Below are 21,532 nucleotides of genomic sequence, written 5' to 3'. Positions count from 1 at the left end.
TCAAATACAATTTCAGAGTTTGACATGAATATGTTATAGAGACGGAATTAGGAAAAGGCAGAAAATGGTAAAGGTAAATGATGGGTTAGAGTGAAAACTGGAAACCAGTGGAATGAATGTGTCCAAAGTACATACTAGTTGATAAAAAAATTTGTCAACAGCATATTAATCTTCAACTATTTTAATAATCAATTGTTTATCTTAACTTGATTGGTTTTGGGACTGTTGATCAGACAAAACAAAAATATAAACACAGATGTTACCTTGGGATCAATGAGATTGTGATGGTTATTTACATTATTTTTCAAACACTAAAGTGTCCATAATCAATATTTTTATAATAACTAGGCATCAAATGACAATGTGAAACCAATGCAACAATGTGAAAGGGGTCGCTCATAGTAAACTTTGAGAGAATTATCACCTGAATCTGCAGCTCCCCTTGGCTTCACAGAGCGTTATAGTGTTTCAGCTCTGGCCTGAAACTTTTTTTGGTTCACTCTCACCGCTCTCATCGTATCATTGTCGTCCATAGTGGGCAGCTATTTTTCAGTGCAAAAGCTCAGAGAACCCACTTTACACCTCCTGCTCAGTACCAAACAGCAGACAGACACAGTTAGCAACTAGCTGGTGAACATAGTGGAGCATTTAGCAGCTAAAGAGTCAGATATTTCCATCAAGAGTTGGGAGAGACCAAAAACGGAGCTAAAAGAGAGTGAATAATGGATTTACATTCATCAGGTGGCCAGAAACACGACTCCAAATGAATGATGTTTGCTAACAACTTCACCCTTTCACCTTAAAATGTGATGTGTCAGTGTTGTGTTCACACCTTGTTTTGGCTGCCTCCAAGTGGCCAAAACAATCTGTTATTAAAGGTTTAAATTGACTAAAAAATGAATCAGTTAATAGAAAAAACATCATCAGATTAAATCAATAGTGTAAATAATCATTCCTGTTCAGTCTGTTTAGTACAGATATGACGACAACAACAAAACATAACAGTACATTCTTATTGAAGGTGAAATTTGTTGAAGACGACCCTAACAAAGAGAGATACTGAGAGGAGAGAGGGAGACTGAGTGCAGTGATACTTTAAAGGTGCTAAATGCGAGATTGGGAGCATTTTGTCAATGTCAAGGGAGAATGACTTCATTCTCTGCTCAGGTAGACATTACTGCTCCATATATTTACATAGATAATAGTTGTTTGCTGCTCTGGACATTGTATAGAGCACCTTTAATCATTTGTAACAAGTATGTTTTATCCAGCTAGAAAACAGATCTTACACACAGACAGATTAAAATTGCACTGCCTATGTGTACACACACCCGCAGTTTAATTCAAAGAGTGAACTGGAGCTTAGTCAAGGATGTTCATCTTTTTTTTTTTTTTTTTAATGAAAAACATTCCCAGGGTCTATTTATGAGACAATGGCAATATCGACGCCAGCAGCACAAAACATGGAGCTTTAATTCTGAGGCAAACTCCTGCCAACTCCAATAAAATCCAGGCAACCATATTGTAGTCTGACCAAAGCTGAACTTTTCTCCTTTACTCAAACCTTTTAGATGTAATATAGATACTGTGTTTCCAGTGCAGATGGCAGATGTAATCTCTGAAAAGCAAACTATTTTGTTTATCATTGAATGTCCTCATTTACATTTGTTCACGGGTCCAATACCTAGAGTGGTCATATATCCTGTCTGTAATGTACGTTGCTCTTAGTTCTCTGTAAGATGTTGTGACTGAAAATATCCCTATTTATTCTGCGACCTGATGACAGTCCGCACAGGGACTCACCAAAAGTGCATCCTGTCAGTCAGCGTCTGTAGACCACCCATGCTGGCTACACCTGCCAGAAACTGTCTGTGTTTGCAGAAGTTTGACTGACGTGCTGACGTTGGTGACTGACGTGATGTGTTTCCCCAGAAAACACCACTGGAGGTGTGAAGTACAGCATGGAGGCATGAACAGGTTAGAGTTGTGCCTGTGTGTGTCTGTATGTGTGTGTACGATGGTCATTGCAGTGTGAATTTTAGGAGGTGTCTGAGATAGAGAACAGCAGTTTGAAGGATATGACTCATTACTGGCTCTATAGACCTCTCAGTATGCACCTTCTCTACCTGGAGACTCAAAACAAGGAACAAGTGTATTTACCTGCCTGGTTACCAAATCTTTTCCGCCTGTTCGCCCAGGAACCTTTTTTCACCTCAACACCGGTTAAAATGTGTTGTGTGCAAAATCAACTTGCGTAGATTACAAGGTTAAATGTGATGCCGAAAAGAAAACATTTTTGGACAGTAGCTATTTTCTTGTTTCGTTTCTTACAATTAGATGTCTTTGCTTTAAAGAAGACCTATTATGCTTATTTTCAGGTTCATACTTGTGTTTTGGGTTTCTACTAGAACATGTTTACATGCTTTAATGTTCAAAAAACGCTTTATTTTTTTCATACAGGCTGTGCAGCAGCACCTCTTTTCACCCTCTGTCTGAGCTCCTGCCCCATCCTCCCGAAAAGTCCAGTCTGCTGGCCCTCTCTTGTGATTGGTTAACCAAACCAAACTCTTTCGACTCCGCTCCAGCTCCACTCTAACTAGCTTTGAGGTAGGCCTGCGCGATATGAGGAAAATCTGCGATGTGCGATAACATTGTTCAATATTGCGATGATGATATGACTTGCGATAAATAAACAAATATTGAAGTGTGCATGTTAGCTATACATATACATATATTTTAAATACAACTAGGCTAAATGTTGTTTCTAGAGCAGCAACAGTAATGTTTACAACAGCAAAGTGACTACTCAATATCTCACTGGAAACAAATTTAAAATGCTAATAAAATAAATCCTATTCCTGACATGAAAATACTGAGTGAAGCTTAGAAAGACTGAAGATCACAGACATCAGTCAGTATCAGTCCTTCCTCCTTCCTCTGCTGATGTGAACCACTGCAGGTACTGCTGGTAGAGGGAGGAGGGGCTACTTCGTCTCTGCCAGCAAGTAAGATACATGGAAAACTAACCTAAACAGTTAGACTACATAGCCTACTGCCAGCTTTTGTTTTAGCTTGTGTAGCCGAGGGTTACGTTGCTCCTGTATTTTATGAAGATAATAAATTCTAAACCACGAAGGCTGATAATAAATACTAGTTTTTAGCCGCGTAGCCTGTTTAATAACGGGTTTCGGTAACCATCTCTAAATATAATGATTGCGATGTGCTTATCGCGCAAGTTCATATCGCGATGACGGTGAAAATACGATTTATCGGTCAGCCCTAGTTTGAGGGCGTGCCAAACCAGCAGTTATGCAAATGTGTTACTTGATGACATCACCACGTTACAGAAGAAAAGGCAGGACTTCAAGCAAGGCGTTTCAGGCAGTTCAGGAGCAGTGTTTCTGTGGGGCAAAGTAACTCCCTTTGGCGTGGCTTTGTAATTTTACACACCTTTTACATGCACAAAAAAACTATATAACACACTAAAGGAAAGAGAAAAAGCACAAACGCATAAAAGGTCCTCTTAAACTTTTCAGATTTTATATGGGTGTCTGGTTAAGTTAAATGAGCTGTGACGTAGGGCCTTTACTTGCAAAAGAACAGGTTGATGGATGGACTTACACGTTTGGAAGATCAAAACAGTTGAAACCTGAGGCACGCCAACAATTATCCTACCAGTCGATAACTCTCTTCTCTGTCTCCTCTTTTATTGCACAAAAACAACAAACACACAGGGACTTGACAGCACAGCAAAGCGGATCCACCATGATATCACATGCTGCTCCTGAGGAAATCTGGGGAATCAAGCTCTCGCGTCTCAAATCAGTGAGAAAGTGAAACGTTTTCCAACCGAAAATAGCAGCTACTGTTGAACTTCCTGTACTGAAGTTAAAGTCCGACACAAAAAAATCGTACCCAATGCGGTGCAAGTGCAGTTTTAAAAGTGAACATTGAATTCAACACTGACCTTTATGATGGACAGCTGTAAACATTTTTAAGGATTGATGCACCACGCTGCTGCTAGAGAGCCCTTTTCCTTACTTCCATACAGTCGACCCACTCACTGCTCTTTTATAACATCCAATATGTGAGGCCCTCCCTACCTGCAACCCAGTCTGACTAAATCCCCAAGAATGTGGAGAAAGAGAGTAGAGAGAAGGGAAATCTAAATATGTGATACTATGAATCATAGCATAACTACAAAACTGAGTAAAATTGTGTTTTGTTAGATCGATGTGATGTTTTTGCTGCTCTTTTTAGAGATCATTTAGCAGTTGAACAGCAGCTATGTTTACATGGACATAATAATGTGACTATGGCCAATAATTAGAGATTTATATGTTTACAAGTAATGTGCCAGTACCCGTAAATTAACCAGTAAATCAGCAGCCTGCCCATGGCTTGCACATGTTATTGTTAAAGGAAGTAGTGTTTTGTCTGGTATGATTAGATGAATTAAAGGCTAATGTGTTTATCACAAGCAATGTTTACATAAAAATGAAAATCAATAAAATGTATACTGAATTTCACATAAATCAATTTGTGAAATGCAGTATGAATTGTAGGTTATAGATTTTTCTGCATAGCTTAATTTTCTTTTGTAGAAAACTGCTGTATGTATTAGGAATAGTTCTTACTATTATTTTTTCCGGTAAATATTTTTCTTACAAATAAATTGAGCTGAAATGTTGAGGAGAATTTTCTTTCAACCAAAACAAAAACTGCACGATACCTAATGCCACAAAATTAGACATTAGGCCCAAATGTCACTAATAATATTTTCTGACAGGCTATTTCAACACGTATTCCATTGTTTAATGGAGGTTAAATTGTACGTTTCTAAAAGTGTGAATCATGAGAGGTCCTTGAACAAACAGTCACAAATGAGCACAAACAATATTAGGCTGATGGGTTCAGTAGTAGCAAGACTAGCCGTGGACAGACAGACACACACACACACACACACAACCGAACACATAATCTCCTCCAAAGGCGCACGCCTGGCGGAGATAAAAAGCAGACAGCAGACACACAAGCAGACAAGAAAACAACACAGAGAGGTAACAAGAAGGGCACGGTCGGGGCAGAAACACGCAAAACTAATTCATACGGGATCAAAACTAATCTTGAAGGGAAGCCACTTCACCTTGAGAACGCCTTGTGGCAACAAATAGCGTCCACAGCCTCCAGATTATCCTTAATTTCCTGCTGCAGAAGGCCCGGCTACGCAGCTCAAACGAGTTTTCATTGCTTAATTACATACATTTGCAGAGGGTCAGGAAAAGGTTTGGAATCTGCTCCTGAGATCCGAATGGCACAGTGGCATCCCTGCCAACAGAGCTGTGAAGATAAAACTCACTGTGGAAAATAACACTGTGTGGAAATGTATCTTGTGCAAAGTCAGCCATTAACACATTTCCTAATAAATAATATGCACTTTGCAGGAGTAAGAAGATCGGCATAGATGTAATAACAGCAAGACGCAGAAACCTACCCAAACATAGAGTATGTAAGTCTTCACACTTCTTGGAAGTACATTAAAGTGTTTGGAAATATCTCAAAAACTCTCCACACTGTGGGTATTTTAACACAAGCTATTTTTAGTCAATCTTTTAAAGCATTCGTTGTTTTACCAGCTGCATGCTGAATATTCCATTTATATTTTATTTGACATCCATCACCTACCTCTGTTGAGTTTAAGTTCACCCCAACAGAGCCCCAGCTCACATTTGTCTGTGCCAGTCTGAGCTTATTAAATCTTAAAACAGAATAGGAATTTTGGCCAAATGGATTGTTTTACTATTTTATAAGCGTGTGCCTCATTTCTAAGCAATTTTTTGCCAGTTTGTGAAATGACAAGATGTCAAACAACATATGTAGCTGAGTCAAGTTCCTGGCAGCAGAACATTTACAATTCTAGAGCAATAACATCGCTGGCAAAGGAAAATATTCCCACTACACGAGCCAAGTATGAACAAGAGTTAGTGTTCAAGGAAACAGTGTAATCCTCCTTTTACACCGAAGGCTGCTGTTCAAACCACGTTTCTCAACACGAAGCTGACTTTTTGTTTTCACCAAACCTCATGACGAATGATATTCATGAGTCAAGCCATTGACATGTGGAAGAAGCGGGTCACATCACAGTCTAAGTTATTCATATATCTCCTTATTAGCTCTTACACTTTTTTCATTTGTAAGCAATCTTTTGAATTTTAAATTTTAAATTTGTATTATTGAAATTCTCTTTCATTCTTATGCAAAAGGAAATTCATCACATAAACCACTTTGTTTAATAACTTAATAATAGGACACGTTATTAATTGAACTGCAGTCTTTGCTGGATAAACCTTTTACATCAAAATACAACCCACATGTGATGCAGCTCAAGAGTTGGTGTGAAAGGCGATGAATACAATGTGCAATAACAAGTGCTTTTTCCCCTCAACAATCATCATATGAGCCACTTCAAACTGAAATAATAATCCAACACAAACATCTTAACATCGCTAGAGCCTCAATAAAACATTAGTTTGTCATATAAAATCTGTTAGCTGACCACTAATTCTCCATCATTTGCTCCCCATTTTCCATCTCACAAGTTCTCAGACAACAAAGGACGGCCTCGTTGGGTGGATTTCCCCCCACCTCTCCCCCTCCAGGCGGCCGCAGGCCTCGTAAATGGCTCCAGACGTGAGGACTCTGTCCACCATCTGACAATGATTAGGACACGGCCTCGCTGAATACAAGTAGAGCCTGCACACTCAATTGCTGCAACACACCTTTATATGCAGCAAAACTAAACATGCCACCCACAAGTTTCTAGATTCAGGCTGGTGACGCCAATCAGCAGTGGAGTAATGAACGGTATTCAACTGTAACTCGCCACTATAAAATGATCAGATGTACTTCATCTCAATATTGGGATACAGAGCAGACAGAATGTGTCAAATTAAACTTAAAGATGTTGGACAACCGGGCTCAAAAATCAGTTTGACGTACTTGTTTCAGCACCGACACTGCAAATCACATCACGTCACACCTGAAATGCACTACTGTAGTTGGGGCCAAACTTTTTACAGTGTAGAAATGCTAAAGATCTTACAATGTAGAGAGATGCACCAAAATAATCAGGTTTAAGTTGACAGACAATAAAGTTGAAGTTTTGTGAATGAGTGCATGCATTTTGTTGGCATAATATAAGCACATATATCATAACTAGTACTGCATCAAAGCTTCGACCGTTGCCATGGTATTTGACCTCCAAATCACTATTCGAAAGCTTTGATAATAAAAATGTTTTTTGTATTTATATACAAGTATGTAAGCTTCGAAGCTCAACAAATTGTATTCGGGACAGCCCTAATCATAACATATCCTCATACAACAGTTCATATGATACAAGTTATTCCTAATTCTTTGTGCATTTTTCTACAAATGTCCAGCAACAGGTGGCCCACGTGTCAATTTCCACTCCAGATTTTTCAAAATACATTTCTGTCCTCACAGGAAACAACTTGGTAAGGTTTAAGCAAACACAACTACTTAGTTAGGTTTGGGAAAAGATCGTGTTTTTTGTTACAATAGCACCAGAAGTGGCGTAACTTAAGCACAGAGGTTGTGTGACAAATAAATCAACGTTGACTTCTGGTTTCACACGACACGGGGTACAAACAGCGGTCTACTGGGCGAAAGTTTTTTGAAACCCACCCATCCACCCCGACCTCTTCCCTACATTTGTCTCTCTTTATACTTCTTGGATCACCATTACATGGATTACATTGATTTTTTGAGATTTATACAAATTACAGTGTTACTACAGTGTTAATTACTTTTCGTAGATATAGCTACTAACGGTGTATGACAACAGCCTGATCATTAGTATGTACTATATCAGCATTCTTTGTCATGCACATACGGCAGCCATATCATTTTTCTTTCTCTGTCTATCCGTCTTTCTTCCATTCCTTCCTTCTTTGTTCATTCTCATTTACACACACACACACACACACACACACACACACACACACACACACTAGGTCTCTTTCTCTTTCCCTCTGTCCCTCTCCTCCACCCAGACATCTGATAGTGATTATAGCAGAACCTCAGAAACACAACTCACTTAACTCTCTACTATTAAGTGACTTGGTACCACTGACATAATTTGTTCATCTACAAGTACAATTAACTGACACACACACACACGCGCACACACACACACACACACACACACACGCAAAAACACACACACACGGGGCCCTGGAGATTTGCACAGGCAAAAAGACAGTCGCTGAGGCTCATGAACACACACACACACACACACACACACACACCTCAATCACACAACCACATGCGCTCTCTCCCTCCTCCTACCCTTATGCCCCCATTTCAGGCAGGATCCTCATCCTGTCCTCCCCCTCCCTCCCTCCATCTCCAGTCCCCTGGAACCGAACAGTCACGGCTGTGTGCACCGCTGATTAGCTAGAACCTGAACCCAGTGGCAACACTGGAAAGCTCACTGTTCTTTATTGTGTATCCTTCTTAGCGAAAGGGAGACTCTGACAACTTGGCTTTCCCCGTCCTATTACCTTATCTTGTACTAATGTAAGCCCCACATTAAGGCAACTTTCCCTGTTACCAAGATACCTTTTCTTTTATGCAACCATCACCAAGATTCAATAGAGCGAGCAGAGATGAACAGAGCTGAATAATTTGGTTTCAAGATTCAAACAGTAGAGGAACATGTGTGGATGTGTACAGGTCTGGGTTTGCAATTGCGGGGTGTTATGTGGTGACTTGAGTGTGTGGCGTGTGTGCATGAGGTTATTTGTTGCAGCTTATTCCTTAATCCCACAACATGTGTCTGAAGCCTGCAACAGATGCCTCTAAAGGACAATTCACACACAGAGGAAAACACATTGCACCGCTATCATTGCTATTAATCCCCATTCACTGCTGCAGCCGCTCATGTTGGAACATGAGAGCTATAGGAACTGAGTTTAGAGAACAAACGAATAATTATTTGGCCTCGTCGGTCAGTAAGTTTTCAAAAAGAAAATTGAGGTACGTTTTACAATGTTCGGGACAAATCCTGTCATTTTGATCTGGCTTTCCTGGGATCTTACAGAAGGCCGACTCCACAGAATCCACACAGTGAATTAACAAACAAACTTGCTGATGTGTGTCGACCTGCTGATCTCTGTCTGCTGCTGATACAACTTTTGGTACTTTAAGTATATTTTGATTTATATACTTTTGTACTTTTACAGAAGTAAGATTTTGAATGCAGGAGTTCTACTTGTAACAGAGTAGTTTTACACTTTGGTATTGCTACTTTTACTTAAGTAAAGGTTCTGAGTAATTCTTCTACTACAACTAAGTATACCACAACACTACAACTTTCTTGTTCTAATGTTGTGAAGTAGAAATGAAATACAAAATAACACTGGTACCTATCAAAACAACTGTTTAACAATTGCTTAGCGTTAAAAATATAATTAAATACTGTTGAATGTGGCACAACTAGACAATGTAAGACTTTGAAACGGTTTGAATAGCATGAAGCTCTGTTATGTTGCACACATTTCTTCTATTAGTGTAACAACTTGGAGTTTTATAAGTCACTTTGCAACATTTAGAGGACAAGATGTAATGTATTTCAGCTTGTAACGAGTACAAAGTTAATTCTAAGTGATTGCAATATGAATGCTGATCTGATGTGATTCATGTCGGTACATCTTACACAGCTGCCCCAGAGAAGGCGAGAGTTTCCTGGTGGCTCATATGGCAGAAGCATTAAACCTGGCCAATGCATAAAACATTTTAAGTCTGAATTGTGCTCTTAACCTTCACGTCAGTCCCGTTCTACTATGTCCTGTGTCATCTGCTACTGTATGCTGAGTAGAAAAGCCAGCTATAAGTCTTAGAACATAATGTTTTGCAGCGAGGTACTGTAGGAGTGCACGGTTGGTGCAGGGACTTTTTTTTTTTTCATACAGGAAGCTGAGCGGACACGGTTCAGAGGTTTCGACTTGTAAAAACACTGCTCCCAGCGTATCACATTGAATATAAAACCAGTGAGCATGTGGTGCAAATTTGTGTGTACGCACGCACACCTGTTTGGTTATGAATGTGAACCCAGAGATGCTGGTAGCACAAGTGAGAGTGTGTGTTTGTGTGCAGGAGAATAGGGCTGGGCAATATGATGATATACTATATCGTCAAAACGATATAAAAACATCTATCGTATGTAATCGTTTCTATCGCGATGTAAGCTCGGCCTGTATTTATCCATTATTTCTCTATAATTTCACTTAAAACTGTTATGTTCATTTTGCACTCAAGTTCTTAAAATGAGAAAACACTTATTTGTCAAGTATTTAATTCACACAGGAGTAAACAAAAATAGTCTTTACCATGTGGTTATTTCATATAGACTACTTATGAATTAATAGAAAACATGCTATATCGTGATATATATCATTATCGAGATATGAAATGACCCATATCGTGCATGTAATTATCATAAAGTGGGCATGTCTGTAAAGGGGAGACTCGTGGGTACCCATAGAACTCATTTTCATTCACATATCTTGAGGTCAGAGGTCAAGGGGACCCCTTTGAAAAATGGCCATGCCAGTTTTTCCTCGCCAAAATGTAGCGCAAGTCTGGAGCATTATTTGGCCTCCTTCTCGCCAAGCTAGTATGACATGGTACCAATGGATTCCTTCGGTTTTCTAGTTTCATGAGATGTCAGTATCACTCTAGCTTTAAAACGAGCTACAACCTAAATTAGTGGCGTTTGCGTTAACACATTATTATCTTTGACAGCCCTAATATGAACACAAAGAACATAAATAAATAGACCATATTTTTATAATGCAACTTTTCCAATCTGTGTGTGTGTGTGTGCGTGTGCGTGTGCGTGTGCGTGTGCGTGTGCGTGTGCGTGTGCGTGTGCATGTGCGTGTGCGTGTGTGCATGCGTGCGTGCCTGTGTGTGATGCTGACCTAATATGTAGTCATCTGCTTGACGGTGTTTGGCTGGGAACCTACAGGGGCCTGTTAGGGACATCTGGTCTCTCTTGGACGCTGTTACTCCAAATGTCTTTCACATTTTGGATCTCGCTGATCTGGCAGAGATGATTTTGGCGTTTGGCATCAGGTCATTTCCGTTTTTAGTTTTTTTTATATCACCTAATTAAATCTGCAAACAACAGCCCTCCTCCCTTCACTATCTGGCATGATGTGATCTACAATTTTTTTATAAGCCTCACATTTCCTCCATCTACTTCCTGTTACTGGTCTCCCAATTAAAACTCATCGTTAGCCCCTAAAGAAACTATACATCACGCTAGATCATCCCGTTCACAGCAGATGTCAGTGATCAACAGAGTGGCTGCATCTATCAATAAACTCATTCAATAAGCATCACAGTGTTGCACAGGACACAACACAAAGACTCCCAGAGGCCTGCTTCTCGTTGTAATTCACTTGTGGGATGGATATGTATAAATCCACCGGACATGTAAGTGAAGAAACAGGCCCCCTCGAGATTTGATTTCACGTGCATCAGATTCACTATCTCTGGGGCGGAATTTGATTTGGTATCAATCGGATTGAATTACTCTGGAATCATGACTTTGGAGAACACATTGACGAGCCCATCATGAATTTATGTCTTGTGGGAAGGTGGTGTCTGCAAAGGCAATGTGGACGCTATTTCAGCCATCGGAGTATCAATGATGTGACAAGAAAACAATACATGTGCAGCAGCAGATGGAGGGCTTTTAGAAAGAGAAGAAGACGGGGAGGGAAAGAGAATAACTAGTGGCTTCTGAGTTTGATTATACACATTATACCCCCATCCTCTGCCAGAGACACATCTGCACAAATCAAAGAAAGCCGTTTATCATTCCAGACCTAAATGCATGCGTGTGGAGAACCATAGGACGAGTCAGTCAAAGACTACGAGGGAGACAGACCACAAGACAAGAAGCAACTACCACAAAGAGGTGCAGATAATACCTTGAACTCCTTGAACAGTTAAACATTTCTTTTTCCACTTAATCACATTCTTTCCTGGCCGTCTGACTCTGTCCTGTGAGTCACTAACTTCTTTGTCCGTTTACCTCATCTACACCTTCACACTGGATGCCTGAATTAAAGCGCTTGGTCAAAATAAAAGCCCCTGTGTGCATGTAGGTGGTCATATGTTTTCCACGTTGAAATATGCAGCAAAACACAAAACTGCTCATGTGTTTTACACAGCCCATCTTTTAAAAACAGGAAGTCAGGGTTTTCCATCACTCAGTCTGACCTTTAACCTCTCAGACATTCTTCAAAAATTAATAACATGGCAAAGCCACAACTTGAAGTAATTTGAAAAAGAAACCTGAAAACTGCTACTTGATGCCGCTGTCTATCAGGAATGACTCAGCCTCAGTTACCCAGTCTTTCCATATCGCCAGAGTGTGACTATATAAATCTGTCAAGTGTGACTAAACACTTTCATTGGTCGCACTGGTGCGCATAGCCTTTAAATAGCAGGTCTGTCTGTGTGTGTGGGTTATGTGTGAAACCGCGCCCTGTACTCCTCATTCAGCAACATCACAACCATAAAACATACAAGTAATTCAAAATGAAGAGAACTATCAATCGTCTTTTCGTAAAGAAAAATGCTGCGGTACCTGTCACACCTGTCCCCAGCCCTCAACAGCCCGGCCCAGACCCGACATCATTGGCAGAGGAAACCTCTCCATCATCTGTCTCCCCGGTCCCCAGTAAGATGCCTAATCCTGATCAGAGGCGCCAGATTTATTTCACAAGTCACATTTAATAACACGAGACAACTTTACCTCTTATTTCTGCTCCAATGATCGCCAAACAGCTGATCTGCTCTCTCTCGGTCGCTTGACCACTCGCTCGCTACGCACATTACATTACGCTACTCTTATACTAACGTAATATGTAAACATGTGGATTGCACTCTCGTTCGCAATGCAGGGCCGGGTCGTAAAGTGAGGAAGCCAATGGCCCTTTGGATTCCCTACTTCCAGCACCCTTCTAACCAATCATCTTCAGCAGAAATGGCCTCATCCGACTCACAAATCCTTTATCTGCAACCTTTATTCCTGTATACATAATGTGTGTGGGAACTGACAAAAGAAGTAATGCTTAAAATGTATTATTGTGGTGCCAAAAGGCAAAGTGAAAAATGTTGGGTGCACCTTAATTATGTGGGCTTTATTTTCTATGTCTCTGTCCTGTCTGTCAGCTCTTTGTTTTCTGTCACTGTTGATATTTGTCTGTTTGCATAGATTTACGTAATATTATTTGACTAAGATTATGATTATTATTAGTATTATCACTTTTCTTTTCCTTCATTGGCTAATAATTTGAAAAATATTATCAAGTAACTTTACGAGCCAAAAAAAAAAAAGATGTGCTGGTGCAGCTAAATGAAAAAGGCGCATCAGTGCAACCGATGTAAAAAGTTAGTCTGGAGCCCTAAACTACCTAAAATATTGATATTTCTGTATGTAGTCACCCTGATAAAGGTTTTGAGGTATGAGGGGATGTCTAGACCAAGAGGTGAAGGCACCTCCTGAAACTTAAGAATGACACTTGCTCGTAGGCAAATATTTCTCCCCTCATTGATGGAATGGCACCTCAAAGGAGGCACCGTGGAAATTGGGGGTCTCGGGTTTGGAGGGCAGGAGGGATGAAATTGTCCCAAAGTGGATCCAGATGGATATCTCCTCTCTTTTTCTTCAGTCCCCCACTCATCACTCCATCATTTCTCTTTTTTTTTTTCTCTCTCTCCTTTGAGTGAACTACAGACCCGGTGATTACTTTAGTTAGGAATGAGCCAAACCAAACACAAGGAGACAGAGTTGTGGTCTACCAAATACAGAACAGCCTCACAGTTCAAAGCAGAACTGTACGCGAGTTAAAGCCTCCTCAGGGCTCAACCTGTTAATGTTTCGGGGGATGTTCTTATCAACAATACACCATTTTTGTTTTATTTAGTTTTAAAATGTACATTGTTATAAAACAGTATAACAGTAATGATTTACCACCAAAAGGTCTTGAGAGATTAGAGAAAATGACTTTGCTCGTGCCAAAAAACAGAGGAAAGAACCTAAAGAGGAGTGGCTGAGCTGTGCGACCTGCGTGAATTAGAGAGCAGTGAGAAAAAAATAGCCAAATCATGAGATCAGAAGCTGGCTGGTCGTATGTTTTAACATCCGCCCTGTGGGACACAAGCCTAAACTGATTCTGTGGGCTATTAGCCGGGCCAATAAATCATCATTTAAACTTGTTTTATACCATCAACCTCTGCTGCTCTCAGTACAGTATTATTACGGCCAGCAGCCTCACTTTAGCCACAGAGTTCGTCACAGTAATCTGTTGATTACTATGATCTCCTGTTGGGTCCTGGAGCTGTCCTCCATAAACAGAGGGCTGGAACGTTTCAAGTATTGTTTCTAAAAGGTGCTGATGCCAAATCTTTTGTCACGTCATTCAAAAGGAAAGAAAAAGGGGAACACCGGGGGAGGAGTGGCTGAACTGTGTGCCCTGTGTGAATTATAGAGGACAGAATAACTCCATCATGACATCAGGAGAGGTTGTGTGTTTAAACGTCCACCCTGAGGGGGGGGAACAGAGGAGTAATGGAGATGAAGATTAGGATAATGAGACATGATCTGGTTCGGAAAAGATAAGACTGATAAGCGCGGACGTGAATATAAACGCATCCCTTATATATCTGCATACTAAACGCTGAGACCTCAACTTTATTAAGCCTGTAGATACACACAAAAAACACGCACACAACTATAGCTACTGTGAGCACTCATCTGTCTCTGCGTTTTGGCCATATCAGCGTCTTCCTCATCACTCATCTACTACATCAATCCAGTAGGAAAATTTCCTGTCAGATCCTATCTAGTCTCTGCAGCTCACATCCTGCACTAACAAGACTCTTTTTATCCAGAGGACTATTTAAACAAATGTACCACACACTGGTCTCTCCAATTAAGAACACATAGTACTCTCTGTGACGGCTGACTAACATCAATATCAGAGGTACAGTTAATGTTTTAACTGAAAAATAATCAGATTCATCGTGTCAAGTGCTTACCAATAAATACAGAACAAAACCTCATGGCTTCAGTATTGGCCACTGTATATTTATATATTCATTAATAAGGACAGTAGACTGACAAACTAGTACTGCAGTGTGAAAATAATCATGTGCAGCAGTTTTACTGCATGCTTAAAATTGTGAAGGGACAAAAAAAATACAGCAAGCCTGCATGGAGCCTGTGTAGACAGATAGATTAACATGAGAGCGTATCTCTTGAGTCGGACATCAAAGGAAAAACTTGTTTGATAACTTGATACGTGTCTGATACATTTGCGGTCTCAGCATGGGGTGACAGTAAGTAAGGAACTGTTGCAGGAAAAAGTATGTGTCTGTAAACAAATAATTACAAATAACTTTTTTTTCTTTCAACTAAGTAAATTCCTGATCTAATGACATATAGTATTATCAGAGTATTGTGTGTGATGTAGGGATGCATTAATACCGATACCGGATTGGATATCGGGCCGATATTGACTGAAATAGCCTGATCGGATATCGGTGACAATGGGGCAGATCTATTTGATTCAATTCTATGTTTATATGTTATATACATTATATACTGGAATTTCAATTCCTGTTTAAGTTTTGACCAATTTGTTGCTGTATTAAAAACGATTTAAACTTTAACTCAAATTTCTGTTAATTTTGAAGATTTTTTACCACGTTGCTGGTGTTCAATTTATTATTTCAATAAAAAATAACAATTCAGTAAATGTATATACATGTACTTATTTGTTACATTTTGTTTTACAAAGTTAAGGAAGCGATGTTTAAGTCAAGCCTGTTGTTGCCTTACACATTAAAGAATGATCTCAGTAAACTTCCACACAGTGAGACATACAGCTTATTAATTAAACACTGGTATCGGATCAGTACTCGGTATCGGCCGATACCCAAAGCCCAGGTATCGGTATCCGGACTGAAAAAGTCAGAATGGTGCATCCCTAGTGTGATGTGCAGTGAAAAATTGTGTTTCCGCTTTGTGTGCGTCTACATGTGTCGGTGCATACTTGTTTGAACGTGTCAAAGGCAGCACAGGCAATAGATCACAGTTTCCATCTAAAAAGCAAAGGGTCAAATGTTTAACTCGTCCCAGCTTCAGAGGACAACAGAGGAGGACCATGTGTGAGATGAGACAAAGATCTCACACACACACACATTCATACATGCACACTTTTAATCTGCTTACTCAATCACTGTTTTAAAATATAGATTCTGACTGCACGATGCGTACACTAGTAGTACTAATTTCACATTAAAATGCGAGGACGAACTTTTAGAGCACAACACAACATATATTCAGAGACAGTGAAGATGGTATCACCTTAGGGAAATAAGAATTCACCTGACCACATCTACCCTGGATAAATCTGAACAAATCCAACAGGACTTCTGCTATTTGACATGTGAGAGCCAGAAAACCAATCTGCCAGACAACAGACAGTCCTGTCTTCCCCGTACTGACGGTGAACTCAAGTGCTGCTTAAAAAGTTATTTGTTTCCCAACCTGGGCTACATGCTCCCATGATTAACATCAAGTGTCCAAACTGTTATTACTCGCTTTACAATAAAGTGCTAAAAAAGCCACAACACCTGACCACAACCGTAACGGCAGCAAAGCACTGCAGAGGAGACAACAAGAGAGAGAACTGTTAACAGAAGTTCAGCTGCTTTACACAGAAAACCTCTTGTAGCAAATGCACGTTTTATTGTGAAATAGCAGCAGGAAGTCTTAAGGGAAAGTAATTAGCATAGATTAGTTAGTAGGAAAGTGATCTTAATCTACATTTGGACATGTTTAACCACTTTGTTTGTAGCTGAATCATTTGTTACAAAAGGGTAAGTGTTAGGTGAAGAGCTGCAGGAGATTACCTCAAACTTGCAACACACATATTGAAGGTAAGCAATGCCTTTTCCTGTGCTTGAGATGACAGAGATTTGAAGCATGCTGATAAATGCAATGCACTTTTATTTCACACAATACTACATCCAACGCTCATTTTTATTTATTCAACTCTGTAAGCTTTTAAGAATTGTCAGGGCCTGTGGAAACCTTTCTGAAACATAAAGATAAATGCTGGAACGTTTCTATAAATCACATTGACACTGTAATTAAGAAAGATAAATAGGTATTTGAGAAGAAGGCCTCAGGCTCGTGGCTGTTATCTCTTTCTGATTGTTATCAACTCCATCTCTAAGTTGAGGAAATTGCATATTAGAGAGGCACAACACTGGCAAACTGTCCTCAGGTTCACATGAACAATAGCTTTTACTCTCTTTATAATCTTTGCCCCTGATGTCTCTCTTATTGTTGTTCAATACATTTCTTTAGATGTGTTTACGGCCGGTGGTGACTGTAATCGGATTCAAAGCGCTTAAGGCATTTCCAAAGGAAGGCTCCCCCTTATAAGTGGAGAAGCATGAGAGGCACACAGCCATCACAGCATCAGATGGGAAACATTAAGAACATGACACATTTTGGAAACTCTTCTGATCTTTTAACATTTTTGGTCTGAAAACTTGAGGAAGTCCATTTCATGAGCTGCCACCACTCCTCGCCTTGTTGTTGTATCCAATTTAACTTCCTTTGTGAACATTCTGACAGCTACATATTTAAAAAACTACGTTCAATAAGATTGAGTTGTCCATATAGTTTACAGATTTTGTAGATATGATAAAAAAATATATATTTTCTCACTTTGACCTCACTCCGAATAAATCCATCAGGTTGCATCCGAAGGTCCACACTAACGTGCTATTTAGTACACTAAAACAATATGTGAGATTTTTTAATACCCCCCAAACCTTAGTATGAAACCAATAGTACGTGAATTGCATACTATTTCCGGTGCCACTACGGCGGCATAAATATCCCACAATGCAATGCGGCAGTGATGACAACGTTCATAACAGACATTGACGGACAGCTCGGTAATGTCGATAATGCTTCAGTTTAAATGTACGTATAAGATTTCACTTTGCTACTTGTAATATATTTTTCAAATTAGTTCAGTCACAGGAGGTTGGTATACAGGTTACCATGGTTACATGTCTCTAACCAGCAAGGAGATTCTCAGGAAGTGATTGCGTAAATTACTGCTCAGTGCGTTCGAAAAGATACATCCATCCATCCGTCCATTATCTATAACCGCTTATCCTATTCAGCATGTCTTTGGACTGTGGGATGAAGCCGGAGAACCCGGACTGTTTATCCACACAAAAGTATGTTGAACGATAGTACACATATTGAGTAAGTAGTGGATAGTATATGATTTCAGACGCAGACATTTGATATAACCTGAATATTGCTCCGTTGGGCCATTGTATACATGCACCCATTGACTATATTCTATGTCTGTCTTCTCCTCTTTGCATTCCGCTCATCAGACAGTTTGTTTTTGGCAAATTTAATTTGCTATTCCCGGCGTGTAGATCTGAATTTCCAGCAGTCAGAATCGTCTCACATCACGGGGTGTCTGAAACTCTTAAGTGTCTCAACTACTCTCTCTCTCTCTCTCTCACACACACATTATGCGCGCACATACACACACAGCGAGAACAGAAAATGAGGGAAACGCTCTGTTTACAGCTGCTATGTGAAACTCAATTACACAGCCAATTGAGAATGTGGCTGTTTCTCAGATTTGCGAGATGTGTTCCTGACCTAAATAAGATCGCTGTTCCTTGTGAAGCCTCGACAACTGCATACACTTACTAGATTGACAAACAAGGAGAACAACACACACACATCTGGATGTCTGCTTCTCTCATTGATATCTGCTGAGTGTTTTCCTGCGTGGCTCCCCGGTGTTGCTGTCCCCAGACCCCCGCAGATGAGGTGAGGTAAGATTTGGAGTCACAGTATTATGCCATCTGGTTATACATTCACACACGCTCGCTCGTGTGCACCCATACACACACGTACAGATATACTCTTGTCATAACCCACACTGACAAACACCTGGACCTGGTTACTGGACTCGGAGGGAGAGTTGAATACTATGTGCATGCCTGTGTGTGTGTGTGTGTGTATAAGTGGGGTGTATGGGGAATACTGGGTTGTAGGTTATTCAGTGCTGGAGGCTGTGTTGAGGTTTATTTTATTTTTTTCTGCTTTCGGAGCCCTTGAAGAAGGAGGCTCCACTTCACCAAGTCTCATGAATTAAAGGCAGGTCATTGCTACTACAATATGTAGAGCCATTCTCCCAAATACAAATCCCGACAGAGAGCTTTTCTACTTTTTTTTTCTGACGGTAACTGAGTAACATGATTATAGGACTGCTGTGGATATAGTAGTGGTTTGTATTGCAGTTTTTGGGTCACGGTCTCGGTTTGTTTTGCATATTAGGGAGAAGAAAAACGTGGCCAATTATGTGTTTGAACTCCAAAATATATAAATTGATAGAAGGAAAGATAGACAGACGGACGGACGGACGGACGGACGGACGGACAGATGGATAGACAGATAGATATATAGATATATAGATAGATAGATAGATAGATAGATAGATAGATAGATAGATAGATAGATAGATAGATAGATAGATAGTAATGGATGATATTTCTATATTATATGAAGCCAAAATGCTGATTTTATACATGAAATAAGGCAGGCTACTTAATGGTCAAGTAGGACTATGTTCAGATAATTGCCTCTTCTATGTCTCTAGCACCTCAACAAATATTTAGCAGGCCTGTATATAACAGTGGTGCAACAGTTTAACAGGCCCACGGTTTGGTTTGTACGTCATTGAACGGTGTGGTTTTGCATCCCTACAATAAAGTCAGTGTTAATATTTTTACAGAATTCATTAAAAAGCATTCGGCGAGAGTTTTAAAAGGACATAATCCAGGAACTGCTGCATCTAAATTGACTGAAATTTGTAGGAATTAAAGTTGTGTAAATGACAACAGTTGGGTCTGTAATATGCCTTCACTCACACACCGTGCGCATTCTCGCTGTCTCGCTCCACCTCTACACGTGCATGCGCGCGCACTACACACTGCAGAAGAGTATCTAGTAAATGTACAGTGGATGTTTGTGCAGAAATAAATGCTGCAGCTCCTCCAGACCAACAAATAGTTTTCCGTGTCTTGTGAAGTGACGGGGCTCCGCAGCGAGAAACGTTATCGTCTCTGACCGGGTGCCGGTGTCTCCCTGCGAGCGCGCTCGGAGACGATAACGTTTCTCTTCGAAAAGCCAACACTAGCATCAGCAGTGATTCATGGAGACCACCGTCTGGTCAGCTAACATTACTGCCAAGCAGGTGAAATATGGAGTGATATTGAGGTTTTAGCTGACGTGTGTCACCTCACTGTTTTGAGCGATGCTCGTTCATGTCTATTTAGAGCGAGCAAGCGCGAGCCCGACGCTGACTTTCGTTGACTTAACGGCCACAGGTGTCGCTGTTAACAAGCCTTTCTGAAAGTTACAAATAGTCCCTTTAAAATTGTGTTTTTACAAAAAGAATCACACAAAAAAAAGCATTACTTTAAATCTTATGTTTGCCACAGATGTGCTCAAAGTCATTCAGCATGAAAAAAGCATAACAACCAACTAATCAACTAAAGAAATCTTAGTCGACTAAGACCAAAACAACTGATAAATCGACTAATCGAGGGTGGCAGCCCTACCAGTTGGACATCTTGGCCCACATAAATTAAACACTACATTAAAACAAATCACTGTTATATTAACAGTAATAATAGCTCACTTTTGGGACCATTATTCCAAATGCATACAATAAAAAATGTGAATATACAGCAGCAGTGTCCTGGGCTAATGACACATGATGTGATCCTAAAATATTGAATGTATTTCAGACAGAGTGATGCTCTGCTGCTGTCAGAGATAGGCCTACAGGTAGGAGCTAGTTACCTTCTTCTTGGTAAACAAACAATAACCGGTCATTCAAACATGAGAAGAATGTAAACAGCACTGATTTAAAGCAATGAGCAAACGAGTCAAACTCCTACTGTATCACTTCAACAACTCTTAGGTTACACTCAAGTGCTACAACATCTACGCAGTGACCTCATTTTACAATAAATAGGCTCAATAAGTGAACCGCAGCAGCTTGTCAACACCTACAGCAGCAAACAAACAGCAACGCCTGTCAGTCACTTTACAAGGTGACTGCAGACAGTCGCGATTAAAAAACACACACTGGAAACGTAATACCGCGCAAAATACTGTTTGTTAGACTCACCCGCCTTCACTACAAGTTTAACATTAGCTTACTCACTTCAGGCTGCTTTCTTTGTTGTCTTATTTTGATGGAGAGGAGAAGTTGTAGCTCTCGATAGATACAGTAGCTACTCCGGTACAGATGCGAGTCGCTCTGCTGCCCCCACGCAGGAGTTGTAGCTTTTTCTCCCTCCTCTC

The 21,532-nt window shown here is 40.2% G+C and overlaps 1 long non-coding RNA gene across 1 annotated transcript in view; it reads right to left on the bottom strand.

The window, feature by feature from the left end:
* Nucleotides 1-21,532, bottom strand: part of LOC141769101 (uncharacterized) — a 56,128-nt gene extending 34,596 nt beyond the window's left edge. The window contains exon 1 of the long non-coding RNA XR_012594261.1: nt 21,393-21,532. This is a non-coding gene — a long non-coding RNA (uncharacterized LOC141769101). The remainder of the gene's footprint in view (nt 1-21,392) is intronic.

The sequence above is a fragment of the Sebastes fasciatus genome, chromosome 6 (assembly GCF_043250625.1).
Source record: "Sebastes fasciatus isolate fSebFas1 chromosome 6, fSebFas1.pri, whole genome shotgun sequence".
In the NCBI taxonomy this organism is placed as follows: Eukaryota; Metazoa; Chordata; class Actinopteri; order Perciformes; family Sebastidae; genus Sebastes; species Sebastes fasciatus.
Note: the sequence above shows the minus strand (reverse complement) of the source record. Positions and strands in the feature narration are given on the sequence as shown.